This window comes from Macaca thibetana, chromosome X, assembly GCF_024542745.1.
Source record: "Macaca thibetana thibetana isolate TM-01 chromosome X, ASM2454274v1, whole genome shotgun sequence".
NCBI lineage: Eukaryota > Metazoa > Chordata > Mammalia > Primates > Cercopithecidae > Macaca > Macaca thibetana.
This window is the reverse complement of record NC_065598.1, coordinates 147,036,653-147,058,977: the sequence shown is the minus strand read 5'-3', so window position 1 is coordinate 147,058,977 and position 22,325 is coordinate 147,036,653. Positions and strand designations below refer to the sequence as shown.

The following is a 22,325-nucleotide window of genomic DNA, read 5'->3' as shown; positions in this document are numbered from 1 at the left end:
GTAGATTTTGTTAGGACAGTAAAAATATATGTGTTGTTTTGGAATGATTGATCTGGTGATCTGTGCAGGATGGAGTACAAAGGGGAAAAGTCTGGAGCCTGACAGTTGATTTAGGCCTGTTGATTTTACATGACTCTTCAATCAGCTGCAAGATCTAGGAGTCAGTTGGAAATGCTGGCTAGTTCTCAGGAGAAGAAATAATCAGTATGTGAATGTTTGGAAGTCCAGGTATGGGTAAAGGAGAGGTCTGAACCTTGTCTTTCAAGTGTAGAATAAAGAGAAGGGTACATTAGACTTCCTTTGAACTCCTCTAGGGCAAGTACCAAGTTTCCATGGCTTCCCTGGCACTTAACAGCATTTGACACACAGGGAGAGCTCATTAAGGGGTATGTATGATATGAGGAATGGAGGAGATGGCTCTTTCTTAGGGATAGCAAGAAAGCCTGTATGTCTTCCTTACCCTCTGTCAACTTGTTGACTAGTAATTCCCACAGGCATGTGTTAAAATCCAGGCATGTGTTAAAATTGTTGCCGGTTGATCATTCAACAAGCACTCCTTAGGAGCCCATCTGTGCATTAAAGGGCCCTAGGAAGCTCTATATTCAGAGATCTCACAGGCCATTGGAAACAACCATACTCACTAGGTGTATGTAGCTCTTTTTCTATTGTTGGGAATTAATTAGGATGTTTATTAAAAAGATAAATGAAGTGGCTCTTCACACACACATACACTCACTCACTCATTTTCATTCATGCACCAACAACCACAAATAACATTCAGACAAATATACATACACATAACAAATACATATAGGGTACACAGCCCACACACTATTCTAGGAATTCTATAGACACACACAGGCAAACAGATACCTAAACCCAGGCATACCAGAGAAGGACACACACAGTCCCTGTTCCAGCCAGCTCCTCACTCTGCTGCTTCCTCACCATAGCAGGTGTGTATGGGTGTGCCCAGGCTCTGGAGACATTTCTAAAAATTGGAACTTTCTGTCTATCTCTCTTGAAATTTCATGTTAAATTGCTTGTTTGTTCTTATTCTACATTATTTAGCTGAAGCAACAGAATGGCACCTTCCTGATACAGAGGGCAGAGTTTGATCAAATGAATTTCACATTATTTTTAGCTGCATGTCCATCCTGTCACAAGGCAGAATAACTACAATCACTCTGGCTAAAAAGCATATTTAGGGTGTTTTGAGAAATGTTTTTTTTTGTACTACTAAGTAGATTGTTCAATTGATCCCAGGGTCAGGGATGCATTTGGGTAAAACATTAGGCAGTCTTCTGACTTTGGCAACTAGTTTCACCAAGAATGCAGGCTCCCCTGAGACCACAGACTACTTGGAAAAGTTGATGAAAATATGGGCTGCCTGGATTCTTTGCTCATTTCCAGGAAAAGAGGGAGTTTTGGCCCAAAATGCTTTCCTAAGGAAATAGAGGCAGTCTTTTGTTCATAAAGGGGGAAATTATGCTGCCACTTTGAACATTGACATACCGCCACCCATAATATTTTACACCCACTACATTCCTTGGCCAAATACTGGCCCTTACAGACACAGCTTCTCAGCATTTTTGACAAAAGCTCCATGAAGGTATAAGCCATGTCTGTTTTGTTCATCCCAATACCATAAATGTCTGACTCAGTGTTTGGTACATGGTAAACTCCCAACTTTTTATTAAGTGCAAGAATAAATGAGATGGAACAAATCAAATTTGAGGGAAAAATAATGACTGTGTTCCTCCACTTAGCTGAAAAATTTTCAAAGACAGAAAACATGTCAGGGACATCTCTGTTTCTCCAGTATTTAGCACAGAACCTGACAGAGGTCCTCTGTATGTGTTTGTTGAGATGATATTAAACATTAGTTGCAAGCCTTTCAGATAAAGAGTGAAAATAGCTTTCCTCAGGAGACAATGGTGATTATTAAGACTGGTGAGTCAATGATTGATGACTCCAAGCTTCAGCTACTAGGTTTGGTGGCTTCTCCACTCATGAAAATAAGGAACTATGACAGCAGGGAACTGAGCAAAGATGAAAGCTAAACATTGGTAGATGTTTCTAAGGAGAAAGTCAGAAGGAAAAAAAAAAAAAGAAATTTAATTCAGGGTACAAGAGATAAGTTGAAAAATGGTTGCCGTGGCAGTTTCACAGGCTCGTGGTGAGGGTTGTGTTATTCATTTGCAACAAATTGAGCTTCCTGGTCACACAAAGCATCATAGCTCCTCAGTATTAATGCCAATCCTGTATCCACGATCTCCTAGGAGAGAAACAGAACAAAAAAGACTATCCCAATTTGAGTGAACTGGGGCCATGCAACCTTCTATAATTATCTATTATTAGGAGAGTTTAGACCATTTTCTCCATCAGATGTATAGGAAGAGGGTGAAAGTGGCAATAAGAGAAAGGTTGCAAAGAATCAGAATGCAGAGAGAGTGGGCAAGTGGCTTAGGAATATAATTCTAGGCATATTGTTGGTCACTGGAAAGGAAAGCAGAAAAGTAACAGCTGAGAAAAACATTGGCTGCTCTTCTATCTGGTCCAAATTCCCTTCTGACTTAGCTTCCATCCTAGCTCTCAAGATCCTAAGGCTCCAGGCACTGCTCCACCTTCTCTTCTAGTCCTTGAGCATGTCAGAGGTGCAGGAACCCAAGGTCCCGTGGTATGTAATCAACAAATATTTATCTGAACTATACCAAGAAAACTAGTGAGAAAATAAAGAGGGAAAAGAGGAGTAATGTTAGGAGAGTAAGGGAGATAATAACTGGGAAACTTAAAATGCCAATTTTAGGTATTATTAACCTCACCCTCTCCCCAGGAACACTTTGCTTAGATCCCACTAGGTGCCAGCTAGTGCCACTAGCGTCAGCTGCCACGGAGAAATTTTCTGGGTATACAGTGGACAATCAGGTAATAGTGCAAGTATACAATACAATGAAAGAACTAACCATCCAGCTTAATGAGCAAAATAAAATGGAATCCTGGGAAATAAGAACACAGAAGAGAACATTATAGTAATAATTCTAGATAACAGATTCATATAACATTATGATATGACAACTGCTTATGAAAATTATGCAGTTATCCTAGTATCCAAACACCATGCAGAAAAAAAAAATTGTGTTAATTAAAAGGACAGTAGCACAGGGATCTCTTTCTTGGTGGCAGTAGACTTGAAATTATTTTACCTGTTTTCTCTCTAGTAGTGGAAAAAGTAGCTATGTCTACTTCAAGTTCTCCCTTACTGGCAGTCTGAGGCCCAGACTGGATGAGAATCTTTGTCTATTTTAGGCTTTCAATTTATTCTTATTCCATAGGATATGGCATTTCCAGATGCAATATAGAAAGGAATCCATGTCCTTGAGCTTTTTCTAGGAGTCTATGACCAGGAATCTCCTTGGATATTTTTATGTAACATGAACAGCCAGGACATATAAACAATGCCAATAAGACTATTTCATGGGCTAAATACATCTGAAATCAGGATATCGATTATGTTTCTTCAAAATAGGGAATGATGAAGAGAAGGCGAAGAGCAGAGGAAAGATGGGATGGCCAAAATAAAAGGGAGTGGCCCTTGTAATGGGAAAATGGCAAGGCCTTCATTGTAATGCAGTTAAAAGTACCTTGGCCCCATACACTGCTAAAGCTGAATAAACTTTGCAGGCTTTATCTGGGAGCCTGCTTTGACACATCGAACAGTGTTAGAGAGTCGAAGCCATTCAAGCTCTAACAAGACAGAAATGCTTCCCCAAGAACTAAGTGTCATCTCTGCCCTGTGTAGAAAATGTATTAAGTGTCTTTCCCAGGAGGCAGACTTAGGCTTATTATCTGGAAGATGTGATTTAAATGCCTCACAAAACAACAGAATTCATTTGTCAATTCGTAGGCAGTCATCCTTGGAGCATATACAAGGGATCAATTTTCAGGGAAGGAATTGATTACATTTCTAGAATGGTTAGGTCAAAATCTGATTGCTTTTGGCCAAAGGTCATGGAATACTTGAGGGGCAAATAATCACCTTGTGATTTTCCTCAGTAGTTTTGACTGTGTAGAGAAAATTTCCTAGAGTATACAGTGGACAATCAGGTAACAGTGCAAGTATACAATACAATAAAAGAACTAACCATCTAGCTTAATGAGAGAAATAAAATAGAAGCCTGGGAAATAACACAGAAAAAGACATTATAGTAATCATTCTAGACAACAGATTCAGATAACATACATTCTGATATGACAACTACTTATGAAAATTATGCAGTTATCCTAGTATCCAAACACCATGAAGAAAAAAAAAACCTGTTAATTAAAAGGACAGTAGCACAGGGATCTCTTTCCTGGGTGGCAGTAGACTTGAAATTATTATACCTGTTTCCTCTCTAGTACTGGAAAAAGTAGCTATGTCTACTTCAAATTCTCCCTTACTGGCAGTCTGAGGCACAGACTGGATGAAAATCTTTGTCATTTTATGCCGTCAATTTCTCTGTGTAGAGAAAAAATAAATATGATCATCCAACATTTTAAAATCTTAAAAATGTGCCGTATGTCTTCTTATGGCATATTATCTAAAAAATAATATTTAAAGATACAAGAAAAGTTACTTGTGTACCTTACCCTGATACCATTTCTCTGTTTCCCTCCCTCCTCAAAGATATTCACAACCATGAAGTTGCTTTTGTCTTTTTGTCATTTATATGCATACGTTATAAATAAGAATGTATATATCACATACATTCATAAATAACAAATAATGGCTTTTGTATTTTGAAACTTTTATATAAAACTCATCCATAGTATGTGTATCATTTTACAACTTATTTTTTACCATGTATTAAAAGCTCTACTTTTTAATGTATTTTACTCTAATTCATTTATTTTAACTATCAAAGATTATTATATTGTATGAATATGTATTCATACATTCATCCATTCTGTTGTTAATGTGTATTTGGGCTGTTTCCTTTTTTGGCTATTAAAAAGCAGTAATACAACAAACATTCTTGTACACGTATTTTTGTGAACATTTTTTAGTTTCTTTAGGGTGTGTACCTAAAGATAAAATTTGTGGTTTGTTAGGGCTTGCACATTTTTACCTTTTTTCAGTTTAGGGCCAAATACTCTTATGATGAATCGTATCAATTTATAATCCCAATAGCAGTGTGTGAGAGCTCAATTTCTCTGCACTTTTGCTAATGTTTTGTATTGTTATACTTTATTTTTGACACTGTGATGGGTATAACATGGTATCTAATTTATTTTGTTTGCATTTTTCTGATTACCTTTGAGGTTTAAGCATCTTTTTATATGTTTAGTAATCAATCTGTACCACTAAAGACAAGATGGCTTTGCCACCACCTTGTTTATTGTCTATGTCTTTTGAATCAGCAAAAGTATAAACTCTAGGCGACACTGTTTCTTCATATTGCCACTTTTGTATTAAAGTTTCCTGTGGGCTGTGTGTGTGTGTGTTTAATAATGAATGTATTTGAAATTTTTTAACTCTTCCTTTGGCCTGTATTAAGATGATTGCATGAATTTTCTCCTCTAATCTGTTAATGTTATTAATTAATTACATCAATAGATTTCCTAATGTTAGGCCATCTTTTCATTCCTTAAAAAAATATGATTTTACAGGGAGGTATAACTTTTTATATATTTTTAAGTTAGTTTTACTATTATTTTATTCTTAGTATTTGTGTGTATGTTCATAAGTATTCCCAAATTAACTGTCTCTCATTCATATCTATCCATCTATAGGTATCCTATAAATATATATATAATTTATTTACAGGATATAAATTATTTACTTATTTTGAGACAGAATATTGCTCTGTTGCCCAGGCTGGAGTGCAGTTGCATGATCTCAGCTCACTGCAACTTCTGCCTCCCAGGTTCAAGCAATTCTCCTGCCTCAGCCTCCCCAGTAGCTAGGATTACAGGCATGCGCCACCAAACCCGGCTAATTTTTGTATTTTTTAGTAGAGACAGGGTTTCACCATGTTGGCCAGGCTGGCTGGTCTCGAACTCCTGACCTCGTGATCTGCCTGCCTCAGCCTCCCAAAGTGCTGGGATTACAGGTATGAGCCACCACACCCAACCTTAGTTTTTTTTAATTTAAAATAAATATGTAAATATATATATACTTTATATTTAAAGCAAATAAGTAAATATATTTATTTTAGGTTTAAATTAAATAATATAGAATTATAAATGTATACATTTATCATACATATGAATATATTTCTATAAATATATTTATATCCTATAAATAAATATATATGTAAAACATATGCCACACACACACACACCCCCCCCAAAGTAGAATAAACAGTGTAATTGGGCTCCATGTACCCATATTCTTACCCCTACCCATAACAATTCTCCCTGTCTTGTTTTCTCGATTAAACTTATCAGAAATTTTCTGTATCATTAGTGTTTTCTTTTTTTTTTTTTTTTTTTTGAGACGGAGTCTCGCTCTGTCGCCCAGGCTGGAGTGCAGTGGCCAGATCTCAGCTCACTGCAAGCTCCGCCTCCCGGGTTCCCGCCATTCTCCTGCCTCAGCCTCCCGAGTAGCTGGGACCACAGGCGCCGCCACCTCGCCCGGCTAATTTTTTGTGTTTTTAGTAGAGACGGGGTTTCGCCGTGTTAGCCAGGATGGTCTCGATCTCCTGACCTTGTGATCCGCCCGTCTCGGCCTCCCAAAGTGCTGGGATTACAGGCTTGAGCCACCGCACCCGGCCCATCATTAGTGTTTTCAAAGTAACCTTATTTTTGTTTTGTTCATCATCTGTATTATTTATTTTTGTTTTCTGTTTCACTGATTTTTTGCTCTTATTTGGATCATCTCTTTCTTTACTTTCCTTGGGGTATTCTGTGGTCCTTTTGGTTTCCTGAGGTAGATTAACTTATTGGTTTTCCTTTTCCTTAAAGGCTATCTTTAAGGCATCTTTATGGATATCAATTTCCCTCGAAGCATCACTTTAAGAGCCCCAAACAAGATTTCATATGTAAACATTTTCACTATTGTTCACTTCTAAAGATTTTCAAATATCCTTTAAGGTTTCTTTTTTGTTTCTTGAAATTTGTTTAGTGTTTTTCAATTTCCAACTATAAAATTTTTTGTTATTGATTCTTAATTTAATGCCTCATATTGAAAGAGAATGGTCTGTAGGATGTAAAACCTTTTCGTGTTTCTTGAGATTTGCCCTGTATCTTAGCACATGGTCATTTTTTTTGTCAGGGGTGGGGTGGGAAGTAAATGTGCTGTGTGTGTTTTACTTGGTGTTAAGTAGATAAGTTTATGAGTGTTTATTAGCTCATCCTTACCAACTGGGTTGTTCTATTTTTTTTAAATTTATAAATTATTGGTCTGATTGTTCTTTCACTTATTGTGAGTCTAAAGGTTTGTTGATTTTTCCTTGTAATTCAATTTTTTGCAGTAGATATTTTGAGTGCCTGTTACTGAAACATACAAAGTTAGAGTTGTTACATTTTCCACTCAAGATACTCCATTTGTTAGTGTAATTATATTTTATCTCAAAGAGGATTTTTTAATATGCCCTTTTGTTTGTACTTTACAGCTCTATCTTTATGTTTATGATTTTCCCACACACATATTTGTGCATCACAGTACTTTCAAACCTTCTGTGTTTTTATGTCTTTAGATGTGTCTCTTGTATGTACATAGCATATAGCCACATTGTGTTTCCTTCAGTAATATTTATCTATCTATTTTACTTTTACTTATTGAAGTAATATACATATACACTTTACCATCTTTACCATTTTGAGTGTATAATTCGGTGGTAATAAATACCTTTATGTTCTTTTTCGTCCTGTAATCCCTCCTCCCTACTACCCTCCCCCTGCTCTACTAATCATCATTCTACTCTCTATCATTAGATCAAATTTTTAGCTCCTACATAGAAGTGAGAATATGCAATATTTGTCTTTCTGTGATTACTGTATTTTACATAATGTAATGACCTTCAGTTCCATTCAAGTTTCTGCAAATGGCAGGATGATTTCATTATATTTAAGGCTGAATGGTATTTCATTACATATTCTACCATATTTTCTTTATCCATTCATCCATTGATGGGCACTTAGGTCAATGCCGTATTATGGCTATTGTGAATAGTGCTGCAATCAACATGGGAGGGCAGGTAGCTCTTGAACATACTGATTTCCTTTCTTTTTGATATGTACCCAGTAGTGGATTTGCAGGATCATATGGTAGTTCTATCTTTAGTATTCTGAGGAATCTCCATACTGTTCTCCATGGTGGTTATACTAATTTACATTTCCACCAACAGTGTATAAGCTTTCCCTTTTACCACATCCTTGCAAGCATATGTAATTGCCTGTCTTTCAGATAAAAGCCATTTTAACTGAGATGAGATGATATCTCATTGTGGTTTTGTTTTGCATTTCCCTGATGATTAGTGATGTTGAGCATTTTTCATATACCTGTTGGGCATTTGTATGTCTTCTTTTTTTTTTTTCATGAGTCATTCATAGCAAGCATTTATTTAACTCTGATTACAGTAACAAACTCACAAATTTCTTGGGACTTACATGCAATTTTGATTAATTTATATTTAATAAAACTGATTTGTCATTCTTAGTAATAATAACCTGAAGTACTTATATGTGCCAGGCATCAAAAAAAGGTTAAATCATTTTCCCAATATCATATAACACATAATTGTTGACCAAGAATCAAATGTGGTTTGATTTTAATCCAAAGCCTGTGCTCTTGACCGTGATGCTATGATTCTTCACAGAGCAAATCTGCTTTCTTGTTTAATTCTTGCAAGAAGCAAAGATTAATCTGCCCAAAACCACATGAAAGATGGTCACTTAATTTATTTTTTTAAATTTTTTTAAAATTTATTTATTTATTTATTTAAAATTAATTAATTAATTAATTTTTTATTATTATTATACTTTAAGTTCTAGGGTACATGTGCATAATGTGCAGGTTTGTTACATATGTATACTTGTGCCATGTTGCTGTGCTGCACCCATCAACTCGCAGCTGGAAACCATCATTCTTAGCAAACTATTGCAAGAACAGAAAACCAAACACCGCATGTTCTCACTCATAGGTGGGAACTGAACAATGAGATCACTTGGACTCGGGAAGGGGAACATCACACACCGGGGCCTATCATGGGAAGGGGGGAGGGGGAGGGGGGAGGGATTGCATTGGGAGTTATAACTGATGTATGTCTTCTTTAGAGAAATGTCTATTCAGAACTTTTGCCCATTTTAAAGCAGGATTATTTATTTATTTATATTTTCTATTGAGTTGTTTGAGTGGCTTGTATCTTCTGGTTGTTAATCCCTTGTCAGATGATGTATTAGTTCATTCTCCCACTGCTATAAAGAACTGCCCAAGATTGGGTAATTTATAAAGGAAAAAGGTTTAATTGACTCACAATTCCACATGACAAAGCAGAAGGGAAAGTAAGCACATCCCTCTTCACATAGTTGCAGGGACAGAAGTGCTAAGTAAAGGGGGAAAAGCCCCTTATAAAACTATCAAATCTCATGAGAACTCATTCACTATCATGAGAACAGTGTAAGGATACCTGCCCCGCTGATTCAATTTCCTCCCACCAGGTCCCTCCCACGACACATGGGGATTATGAAAACTACAATGCAAGATGAGATTTGGATGGAGACGCAGCCATACCATATCATTTCACCCCGGCCCCTCCCAAATCTTATGTCCTCACATGTCAAAACACAATCATGCCTTTTCAACAGTCCCCCAAATTCCTAACCTATTCCAGCATTAACTCAAAAGTCCAAGTCCAAAGTCTCATCTGAGACAAGGCAAATCCTTTCCACCTATGAGCCTGTGAAATTAAAAGCAAGTTAATTACTTTCTAGATACAATGGGGGTACAGGGCTGGGTAAATATACCCATTCCAAATGGGAGAAATTGGCCAAATTGGCTACAGGCCCCATGCATGTCCAAAATCCAATAGGGCAGTCATTAAATCTTAAAGTTCCAAAATGATCTCCTTTGAATTCATGTCTCATATATAGGCCATGCTGATGCGAGAGGTAGGCTCCCACAGCCTTGGGCAGTTCCACCCTTGTGGCTTTGCAGGGTACAGTCCCCCTCCCAGCTGCTTTCACAGGCTGGCATCGAATGTCTGCAACTTTTCCAGGTACATGATGTAAGCTGTCTGTGAGTCTACCATTCTGGGGTCTGCAGGATGCTGGCCCTCTTCTCACAGCTCCACTAGGCAGTACCCCAGTGGGGACCTGTGTGTAGGATCCAACTCGACCATTTCCCTTTCACCCCGCCCTAGCACAGGTTCTCCATGAAGGCTCTACCACTGCAGCAAACTTCTGCCTAAGGAGTTTCCATATATCCTCTGAAATCTAGATGGAGGTTCCCAAACCTCAATTCTTGACTTTTGTGCACCTGCAGGCTCAACATCACATGGAAGCTGCCAAGACTTGGGGGCTGCACCCTCCAAAGCAATGGCCCGAGCTATACCTTGGCCCTTTTTAGACACAGCTGGAGTGGTTGGGAGGCAGGGCACCAAGTCTCGAGACTGCATACAGCAGAGGGGCCCTGGACCTGGTCCAGGAAACCATTTTTCCTTCATAAGCCTCTGGGCCTGTGATGGGAGGGGCTGCCACAAAGGTCTCTGATATGCCCTGGAAATATTTTCCCCATTGTCTTGGCAATTAGCATTCGATTCCTCATTACTTACACAAATTTCTGCAGCCAGCTTGAATTTCTCCCCAGAAAACGGGTTTTTCTTTTCTATCACATGTTCAGGCTGCAAGTTTTCCAATCTTCTACGCTCTGCTTCCTCTTGAACACTTTGCTGCTTAGAAATGTCTTCTGCCAGATACAGTAAATCATCTTTCTCAAGTTCAAAGTTCCACAGATCTCTAGGGCAGGGGCAAAATACCACCAGTCTCTTTGCTAAAGCATAGCAAGAATTATCTTTATTCCAGTTCCCCCCAAGTTTCTCAACCCCATCTGAGACCATATCAATCTGAACTTTATTGTCCGTATCATTATCAGCATTTTGATCCAAGCCATTCAAGAAGTCTCTAGGAGGCCAGGTGCATTGGCTCATGCCTGTAATCCCAGCGCTTTAGGAGGCCTAGGTGGGTGGATCACCTGAGGTCAGGAGTTCTAGACCAGCCTGGCCAACATGGTGAAAACCTGTCTCTATTAAAAATACAATAATTAGCCGGGCGTGGTGGCAGGTGCCTGTAATCCCAGCTACTCGGGGGGAGGGGAGGCAAGGCGGGAGAATTACTTGAACCCGGGAGGTGGAGGTTGCAGTGAGCCGAGTTCACACCATTACACTCCAACCTGGGGGACAAGAGTGAGGCTTCCTCTCAAAAAAAAAAAAGTATCTAGGAAGATCCAAACATTCCCACATGTTCCTGTCTTCTCAGCCCTCCAAGTCTCTAGGAAGTTCCAAAGTTTCCCACATTTTCCTGCCTTTTTTTTTTTTTTTTTTTTTTTTTTTTTTTTTTTTTAGTTGGAGTCTTGCTCTGTCACCCAGGCTGAAGTGCAGTGATGCGTTCTTGGCTCACTGCAACCTCTGCCTCCTGGGTTCAAGTGATTCTCCTACCTCAGCCTCCCAAGTAGCTGGGATTACAGGCATGTGCCACCGTGCCTGGCTAATTTTTTTATTTTTAGTAGAGACAGGGTTTCACCATGTTGGCCGGGCTGGTCTTGAACTCCTGACCTCAAGTGATCCACTGGCCTCGGCCTCCCAGAATGCTGGGATTACAGGTGTTAGCCACTGCACTTGGCCTTCCTGTCTTCTTCTGAGCCCTCTAAGCTGTTCCACCTTCTGCCTGTTATCCAGTCCCAAAGTTGCTTCCACATTTTCAGGTATACTTATAGCAGCACCCCACTACCTCCTGGTACTAAGGTACTGTATTAGTCTGTTCTCGCACTGCCATAAAGAACTGCCTGAGACTGTAATTTATAAAAGAAAGAGATTTAATTGACTCACAGTTCAGCATAGCTGGGGAGGCCTCAGGAAACTTACAATAATGGTGGAAGGGGAAGTAAACACGTCCTTCTTCACATGGTGGCAGAAGAGAGAAGTGTCAAGTAAAGGGGGGGGGAAGCCTCTTATAAAACCATCAGATCTCACTCACTCACTACGACAAGAACAGCATGAGGGTAACTACCACCATGATTCAATTACCTCCCACCGGGTCCCTCCCATGACACATGGGGATTATGGGAAATACATTTCAAGATGAGATTTGGGTGGGACCACAGCCAAACCATATCATATGAATATTTTGCAAATATCTCTTCCTGTTCTGTGGGTTGTCTCTTCACTTTGTGAAGATTGTTTCCTTTTCTTTGCAGAAGTTTTGAACTTGATGTAATCCATTTGTCAATTTGTACTTTGGTTGTCCATGCTTTTGAGTCTTACACAAAACATGTGTACCCAGGCCAGTATCATGGAGCATTTCCCCAACATTTTCTTCCAGTAGTTTCATAATTTTAAGTCTTAAATTTAAATCTTTAATCCATTTTGATTTTATTATTGTGTATGATGAGAAATAGGGGACGAGTTTCTTTCTTCTACATATGGGTTATTCTATTTTCTCAGCACTATTTACTAATGAGATTTTCCTTCCCCTATTGTATGTTCTTGCTGCCTTTGTTGAAGATGAGTTTTCTATAAATGTGTGGATTTATATCTGGGTTCTCCATTCTGTTCCATTAGTCTATGTATCTCTGTTTATGCCAGCACCATGATGTGGTTTTTTTTTTTTTTTTTTTTTTTTTTTTTTTTTAGTAAAAAAAACTTACTTTACAGTAAGTTTTGAAGTCAGATACTGTGATGCCTCCAGCTTTGTTCTTTTTGCTCAGGATTGCTTTGGTTATTCAAGGCCTTTTGTTATTCTACATAAATTTTGGGATTTGTCTTTTCTTTTTCTGTGGAGAATGTCATTGGTATTTTGGTAGAGACTGCATTGATTTGTAAGTTGCTTTGTGTAATATTGTCATTTTAACAATATTAATTCTGTCAATCAATGAGTGTGGAATATCTTTCCATTTTTTGTGCCCCCTTCAATTTCTTTCATCAGTTTTCTTATAATTTTCCTTGTATTGATCTTTCACTTTTTGAGTTAGATTGATTTTTAGGTATTTTGCATTTTTTGCAGTTATTGTAAATGGGATTGCCTTCTTGATTTGTTTGACATTGGCATATATACATGTTACTGTTTTTTGAATGTCGATTTCGTATTCTGCAACTTTACGGGATTCATTTATCAGTACTGATAATTTTTTGTTGGAGTCTTTAGGTATTTCTAGGTATAAGATCATATTATCTGCAAATGATGCTCCACAGGCAGCAAAACAAGTTTGAACAATTTCAAGGAAATATAATTTATATCATGTATCCTTTCTGTCCACAATGGAATAAAGCTAGAAATCAAAAACAAGATGAACTTCGTAAACTACACAAACACATGGAAATTAAAGAACATGCCCCTGAATGAGCAATAAGCCAATGAAAAAATTAAGAAGTAAATTTAAGACGAGGCACAGTGGCTCATGCCTGCAATCTCAGCACTTTGGGAGGTCCAGGAACACCGATCCCTTGAGCTCAGGAGTTCAAGACCAGCCTGGGCAACATCACAAAACCTCATCTCTACACAAAAAGTACAAAAATTAGCCAGGTGTGGTGACATGCACCTATAGTCTCAGCTACTTGGGAGGCTAAGGTGGGAGGATAACTTGAGCCCAGAAGATTGAGGCTGCAGTGAGCCATGTTCATGCCACTGCATTCCAGTCTGGGTGACAAAGTGAAACCTGTCTCAAAACAAAGTGTATTAGTCCATTCTCATGCTGCTAACAATGACATACCCAAGAATGGGTAATTTATAAAAGAAAGAGGTTTAATGGAATCACAGTTACACATGGCTAGGAGGCCTCACACTCCTGGTGAAAGACAAAGGAAGAGCAAAGGGACATCTTACATGGTGGCAAGCAAGAGGGTATGTGCAGGGGCACTGCCCTTTACAAAACCATTTTATCTCATGAAACTTATTCACTATCAGGAGAACAGCATGGGAAAAATCCACCCCCATGATTCAATTATCTTCCACCGGGTCCCTCCATGACATGGAATTATTACAATTGAAAGTGAGATTTGGGTGGGGACACAGAGCCAAACATTATCAAAAAGCAAATTTGAAAATGTACTGAAACAAATAAAAATGGAAATACAACATAAAAAAAATCTATGGGATATAGTAAAAGCAGTACTAAGAGTAAAGTTTACAGCAATAGACACGTAAGTGAAAAAAGTAGAAAGACACTCAAAAAAACAACCTAATGATGCACTTCAAAAACTAAAAAAAGTAAGAACACATCAAACCCCAAATTAGTAGGAGATGTAATAATAAAGATCAGTGCAAAAATAAATTAAAACAAAATATATGGAAGATCAATGAAAAAACTTGTTTTATTGAAAAGATAAAATCAACATACCTGTAGCTACACTAAGAGAAAGAGAGAAGATCCAAATAAAATCAGAAATATAAAAGGAAATACAAGTGAGATCTCAGAAATAAAAAAAAATTCAAAACTATTATAAACAATTATACACCAATAAATTGGAAAACCTAGAAGAAATGGATACATTCCTTGACACATACAGCTTACTAAGACTAAACCATGAAGAAAGAGAAAACCTCAATAAACCAACAATGAGTGATGAAATAGAAGCTGTAATAAAATTTCTCCCATCAAATAAAAGCCCAGGACCTGATGGCTTCATTGTTTAATTCCAGCAAACATTTAAAAAATGAATAATATCAATTCACTCAAACTCTTCAAAAACTTAAAGATATGGGAATACGTCCAAACTCATTTCACAAGGCCAATGTTACCCCAGTATTAAAACTATACAAGGCCACAAAAAAAGAAAACTAGAAGCCAGTATCACTGGTGAACATAAATACAAAAATCCTCAACAAAATACTAGCAAAGCAAATATAACAACACATTAAGAAGTTTATTCACCATAATCAAGTAGGATTCATCTCAGGAATGCAAGGATAGTTCAACATATACAAATTAATAAATGTGATACATCACATTAAGGGTATCAAGAACGAAAACCCATGTGATTATTTTAATAGATGCCAAAAAAGTATTTGATAAAATCCAACATCTATTTATGATGAAAACCCTCAACAAAATGGATATAGAAGGAGCATAACTCAAAATAAGAAAGGTTGTATATGACAAACCCACAGTTAACATTGTGTTAAACAGTGAAAAATTGAATTACTCTAGTTATTTCTTCCACTTTGTTTTGACAACTCTTATTATCATTCGTAGACATACTTTGTTTGTTTAGGATAACTGTGTCAATATTTATGTTCACCATTCCTTTTTGCATCTTTCTACTGGCTATATTTTTAAACACATGAAGATCTTCTTTTAGTAGTTCTTTTCCGGATAGTTAATTCAATCATCTACTGATTTAAAATTCTTATAGAGCATCTGCTATATGCTATGCAGAGTTTTATGTGGTGTAGATATAGCAGTAAACAAAACAAAGTCCCTGCTCTCATGGAACTTCCAGGCTAGTGGAAGCTGGCTAGTGCAATGTAAACAAATAAAAAATATACATTTTTTTCAGTGCTATAAGGAAGAAAAATAACTCATCATAAGAGAAAGGGAGGTTACTATTACTGATAGGATGTTCAAGCAATGCTCTCTGATACAGTAACTTTTGATTGAAACCTGAAGGCTGTGAGTGATTCAGCCATGAGAAAACCTGGAGCAACAGTGAAGATCTGTTCATGGTAAATTCTCTGCCTTATTTTACTTATCTAAAATTATCTTTATTTTGACTTCACTCTTAAATGATAATCTAAGTTTGGCTATAGAATTCTGAGGTGATTGTTACTTTTCTGTCAACATTTTCTTCCCAGGTTTGTGGGTTTTTATGATGAAGGGATGTTGAATTTTATCAAATGCTTTTTCAGCATCAGTTGAAATGATGATAGGGTTTTGTCTTTCATTCTACTGATATGAATGAATTTCTGCTGATATTGATTGATTTGCATATGTTGAACAATCCTGGAATCCCAGGGATAAATCCCACTTGGACATGATGAGTGATCTTTTTAATGTGTTGTTGAATTTGGTTTGCTAGTATTTTCTTGAAAATGTTTGCCTCAATAGTCATCAGATATATTGTCTTGTAGTTTTTTTATGTGTCTTTTTCTAGTTTTGGTATGAAGGTAATGCTGGCCTTGTAGAATGCTCTTGGTATAGGATTCCCTTCTCCTCTATTTTTTGGAATAGTTTGAGTAGGATTGGTATTAGTTCTTTAAATGTTTGGTAGAATTCATCAGTGAAGCCATCAGGTCCCAGGCTTTTCTTTACCAGGAGTCTTTTTATTACGGCTTTGATCACATTACCTGTTTTTGGTCTGTTCAGGTTTGGATTTCTTCATGGTTCAATCTTGGTAGTTTTGTATGTGTCTTAGAATTTCCCAATTTCTTCTAGATTTTCCAATTTGTTGGCAAATAGTTGCTCTTAGTAGCCAATAATGATCCTTTAAATTTCTTCCTTATCAATTTTAATGTCTCCTTTTTCATCTCTGATTTTATTTATTTCATTATTCTCTCTTTTCTTCTTAGTCTGACTAAAGGTTTGTCAAGTTTGTTTATCTTTTCACAAACCTACTGTTTTTCATTGATCTTTTGTGCTGTTTTATTTATTGAAGTTTCATTTATTTCTACTCTCATCTTTACTATTTCTTTTCTTCTACTAATGTTTGGTTTGGATTGCTTTCGTTTTTCTAGTTCTTTAAGATGCATCATTAGGTTTGAAGTTTTTATTTGAAGTTTTTCTTCTTTTTTGGTAGAGGCACTTATAGCTATAAACTTCCCTCTTAGCACTGCTTTCACTGTATGCCATAGGTTTTGGTATGTTGTGTTTGCATTATCATTTGTTTCAAGGAATTTTTCAATTTCTCTCTTAATTTCTTCAATGACCCATTGGTCATTTAGGAGTATGATGTTTAATTTCCATGTGTTTGTGTAGTTTCCAAAATTCCTCTTGTTCTTGATTGCTAGTTTTATTCCATTGTGGTCAGAGAATAGGTTTGATACTATTTCAATTTTTTTTTAAAATGTTTTAAGGCTTGTTTTGCGGCCTAACATAAGGTCTATCCTTAAGAATGTGCCATGTGCTAAGGAAAAAATTGTGTATTCTGCAACCATTGGAGGAAATGATCAGTAAATATCTATTAGGTCCATTTGATCTATACTACAGATTAAGTCCAAAGTTTCTTTGATGATTGTCTGTCTGGACTATCTGTCCAATGTTGAAAGTGAGTTGTTGAATTCTTCAGCCATCATTGCATAGGGCTCCATCTCTCTCTTTAATAATATTTGCTATATATTTCTGTGTGCTCCAGCATTGGGTGCATATATATTTACAATTGTTATTTCCTATTGCTGAATTGAACCCTTTATCATTATATAGTGACCTTCTTTGTGTCTTCTTATAGTTTTTTTCTTGACATCTATTTTGTCTGATATAAGTGTAGCTACTCCTGCTCTTTTTTGCTTTCTATTTGCATGGAATATCATTTTCCATACCTTTATTTTCAGTCTATATGTGTCTTTAAGGGTGAAGTGTGTTTCTTTTAGACAACAGACCACTGGCTCTTGTTTTTTTCATCCATTCGCCCACTGTATGTTTTTTTAATTATAGCATTTAGTCAATATACATTCAGTATTATTAGTAGTAAGCAAGGACTTACTCCTGCCATTTTGTTATTTGTTTTCTAGTTTGTTTTGTGGTCTTCTCTTCCTTTTTTCTTCCCTTCCTGTCATTGTTTTACTGAAGGTGATTTTCTCTGATGATATGATTTAGTTTCTTCCTTTTTGAGTATCTATTGTATGGTTTTTGGTTTAAGTTTACCATGAGGCTTGCAAATACTATCTTATGCCCTGTTATTTTAAGATGATGACAACTTAATATTGTTCCCATAAACAAACAAACAAGCAAAAAGAAAACTAATAAAAATTCTATACCTTATTTGTTCCCCCACTTTTTAACTTTTTGTTGTTTCTATTTATATCTTATTGTACTGTCTACGTCTTGGAAAGTTGCTGTAGTTATTATTTTTGATTAGTACATCATTGAATCTTTCTGTGAAGATAAGAGTAGTTTACACAGCACAGTTGCAGTGTTAGAGTATTCTCTGTTTTTCTGTGTACTTACTAATACCAGGGAGTTTTGTACATTCAGATTATTTCTTATTACTCATTAATGTTCTTTTCTTTCTGATTGATGTACTCCCCTTAGCATTTCCTGTGGGCAGATCTGGTGATGATGAAATCCCTCAGCTTTTGTTTTTCTGGGAAATTCTTTATTTCTCTTTCATGATTGAAGGATATTTTCAATAGAGTTACTATTCTAGGGTAAAAGTTTTTACTTCAGTACTTTAAATATGTCATGCCATTCTCTCCTGTCCTGTAAGGTTTCCATTAAAAAGTCTGCTGCCAGATGTATTGGAGATCCATTGTATGTTGTTTCTTTTCTCTTGTTGCTTTTATAGTTATTTCTTTATTTTTGACCTTTGGGAGTTTGATTATAAAATGTTCTTGAAGTAGTTCTTTGAGTTAAGTCTGCTTGATGTTCTATAACCTTCTTGTACTTGGATAATGAGGTCTTTCTCTGTGTTTGGAATATTCTTTGTTATTTTCCATTTCAATAAACTTTCTACTTCTATCTCTTTCTGTACCTCCTATTTAAGGCCAATAACTCTTAGATTTGCCCTTTTGAGGCTATTTTCTTGTTCCTGAAAACATGGTTCATTGTTTTTTATTCCTTTTACTTTTGTCTCCTATTACTGTGTACATTCAAATAGCCTGTCTTCAGGCTCAATAATGATTTATTCTGCTTGACTCATTCTTCTGTTAAAAGACTCTGATGCATTCTTCAGTATGCCTATTGCATTTTTCAGTTCGAGAATTTCTGCTTGATTCTTTTTAACTGTTTCAGTCTCTATTCATTTTATCTGATAGAATTCTGAATTCTTTCTCTGTGTGATATTGAATTTCTTTGAGTTTCCTCAACACAGCTATTTTGAATTCTCTCTCTGAAAGGTCATATATCTCTTTCTCCATGTTTGTTCCCTGGTGCCTTATTTAGTTTATGGTATAATTTAGCTGTGTCTCCACCCAAAACTCATCTTGAATTGTAGTTCCCATAATCCACACATGTCACAGGAAGGAACTGGTTGGAGGTAAATTGAATCATGGTGGTGCTTACTCTCATGCTGTTCTTGTGATAGTGAGTGAGTTCTCAAGGGATATAAAGGGCTTTTCCCCCTTTTGCTTGGCACTTCTCTCTCCTGCCACCATGTGAAGAAGGATGTGTTTGCTTCCCCTTCTGCTATAATTGTAAATTTCCTGAGGCCTCCCCAGCCATGCTGAACTGTGATTTAATTAAGCTTCTTTCCCTTATAAGTTACAGTCTTGGATATGTCTTTATTAGCAGTGTGAGAATGGACTAATACAGTAAACTGCTATCACAGAGAGTTGGGCACTGTTGTAAAGATACCTGAAAATGTGGAAGAGACTTTGGAACTGGGTGACAGGCAGAGGTTGAAACAGTTTGGAGGTCTCAAAAGAAGACAGAAAAATGTGGGAAAGTTTGGAACTTTCTAGAGACTTAGAGGGCTCAGAAGACAGGAAGATGTGGGGAAGTTTGGAGCTTCCTAGAGAATTGTTGAATGGCTTTGACCAACATGCTGATAGTGATATGTACAATAAAGTCCAGGCTGAGGTGATCTCAGATGGAGATAAGGAACTTGTTGGAAACTGGAGCAAAGGTGACTTTTGTTATGCTTTGGCAAAGAGACTGGTGACAATTTTGCCCCTGACCTAGTCATCTGTGGAACTTTGAATTTGAAAGAGATTATTTAGGGTATCTGGTGGAAGAAATTTCTAAGCAGCAAAGCATTCAAGAGGTGACAGAGCATAAAAGTTTGGAAAATTTGCAGACTGGCAATGAGATAGAAAAGAAAAAGCCATTTTCTGGGAATAAATTCAGACTGGCTGCAGAAATTTGTATAAGTAACAAAGAGCAGAATGTTGTTTACCAAGACAATGGGTAGAATGTCTCCAGGCCATATGTGAGACTTTCACAGCAGCCTCTTCCATCACAGGCCCAGAGGCCTAGGAGGAAAAAATGGTTTCATGGGCCAGGCCCAGGAACCCCCTGCTCCATGCAACCTGGGGACAGTGTCCTGCATCTTCAGCTGCTTCAGCTCCAGCTGTGGCTAAAAGAAGCCAAGGTACAGCTCAGGCCATGGCTTCAGAGGGTGCAAGCCCCAAGCCTTGGCAGCTTCTGCATGACATTGAGCCTGCAGGTACACAGAAGTCAAGAATTGAGATTTGGGAATCTCCACCTAGATTTCAGAAGATGTATGGAAACTCCTGGATGTCCAGGCAGAAGTTTTCTGCAGGGGTAGAACATTCATGGAGAACCTCTGCTAGGGCAGTGTCGAAGGGAAATATGGGGTTGAAGCCCACACACAGAATTCCCACTGGGGTACCACATAGTGGAACTGTGAGAAGAGGGCCACCATCCTGCAGACCCCAGAATGGTAGATCCACTGACAGCTTGCGCCATGCACCTGGAAAAGCCACAGACACTCAACTCCAGCCCATGAAAACAACTGGGAGGGGGGCTGTACCCTGCAAAATCACAGGGGTGGAGCTGCCTAAGGCCATGGGAACCCACCTCTTGCATCAGCATGACCTGGATGTGAGGCATAGCGTCAAAGGAGACCGTTTTGGAACTTTAAGGTTTAATGACTGCACTATTGGATTTCGGACTTGCATGAGGACTGTAGCCCCTTTGTTTGGCCAATTTCTCCCATTTAAAATGGCTGTATTTACCTAATGCCTGTATCTCCACTGTATCCAGTTAGTAATGAACTTGCTTTTGATTTTACAGGCTCATAGGTGGAAAGGACTTGCCTTGTCTCAGATGAAACTTTGAACTTAGACTTTTGAGTTAATGGTGGAGTTAGTTAAGAATTTGGGGAACTGTTGGAAGGACATGATTGTATTTTTAAATGTGAGGATATGAAATTTGGGAGGCACTAGGGGTGGAATTATATGATTTGGCTATTCCCTCATCCAAATCTCATCTTGCCTTGTAGTTCCCATAATCTCCATGTGTCATAGGAGGGGCCTGGTGGGAGGTGATTAAATTATGGGGGCGGTTACCCTTATGCTGTTTTCATGGTAGTGAGAGAGTTCTAATGAAATCTGATGGTTTTATAAATGGCTTTTTCCCCTTTTGCCTGGCACTTCTTGTTGCCACCATGTGAAGAAGGATGTGTTTGCTTCCCGTTCTGCCATGATTGTAAGTTTCCTGAGGTCTCTCCATCCATGCTGAACTTTGAGTCAATTAAATCTCTTTCCTTTATAAATTACCCAGCCTTGGGTATGTCTTTATTTTTATAATGAGAATGGAGTAATGCAGTTCATTTGGTGAGTTTGTGTTTTTCTTGGATTGTCTTTATACTTCTAGATGTTCGTCAGATCTGGGCATTGAAGAGTATGGTATTTATCATAGTCTTCTCAGTCTGGGCTTGTTTGTACCCCTCCTTTTAGGGAAGGCTTTTTAGATATTTGAAAGGACGTGGATGTTGTGATCTAAGTTGTATCTGTTTTAGGGGACACCTCAAGCTCAGTAACACTGTGGTTCTTGCAGTCTTGTAGAGGTTCTGCCTTAATGTTCTTAGACAATATCCAGAAGAATTCTCTGCATTACCAGGTAAAGACTTTTGATGGCTTCCCTTACTAACTTTCAAACAAATTAATTCTCTCCCTATGTTCTAAGCCACCTGAAGCTGAGAGTGGAGTGATAAAAGCACCCCTATGACCACCACCACTATTACTGTGCTAGGTCAGACCTGAACCCAGCACAGTATTGGGTCTCACTCAAGGCTTCCTGTAACTACTTCCTGGCTACTGCCTATGTTCACTCAAGGCCCTGGTGCTCTATAATCAGTATATGACAAAGCCAGCCAGGCCTGTGTCCTTCTGTTTGGGGTGGTGAATTCTTCCAGGCCCTTGGCAGATCTGGATATGCCATCTGGGAGCCAGAGACTACAGTCATAAATAGAAATCTACCTGGTTTTTCTCTTTTACTGCAGCTGAGCTGGATCTCAAACCACAACATGCAGTCTGTCCTACTCCACCTTCCCCTTTCCATAGGCAGAGGAGCC

General features: G+C 37.7%; 1 protein-coding gene across 2 annotated transcripts in view; it reads left to right on the top strand.

Moving 5' to 3' along the window:
- Positions 1-22,325, top strand: part of GABRA3 (gamma-aminobutyric acid type A receptor subunit alpha3) — a 290,138-nt gene that overhangs the window by 170,751 nt on the left and 97,062 nt on the right. The gene's annotated exons all lie outside the window — the stretch shown is intronic.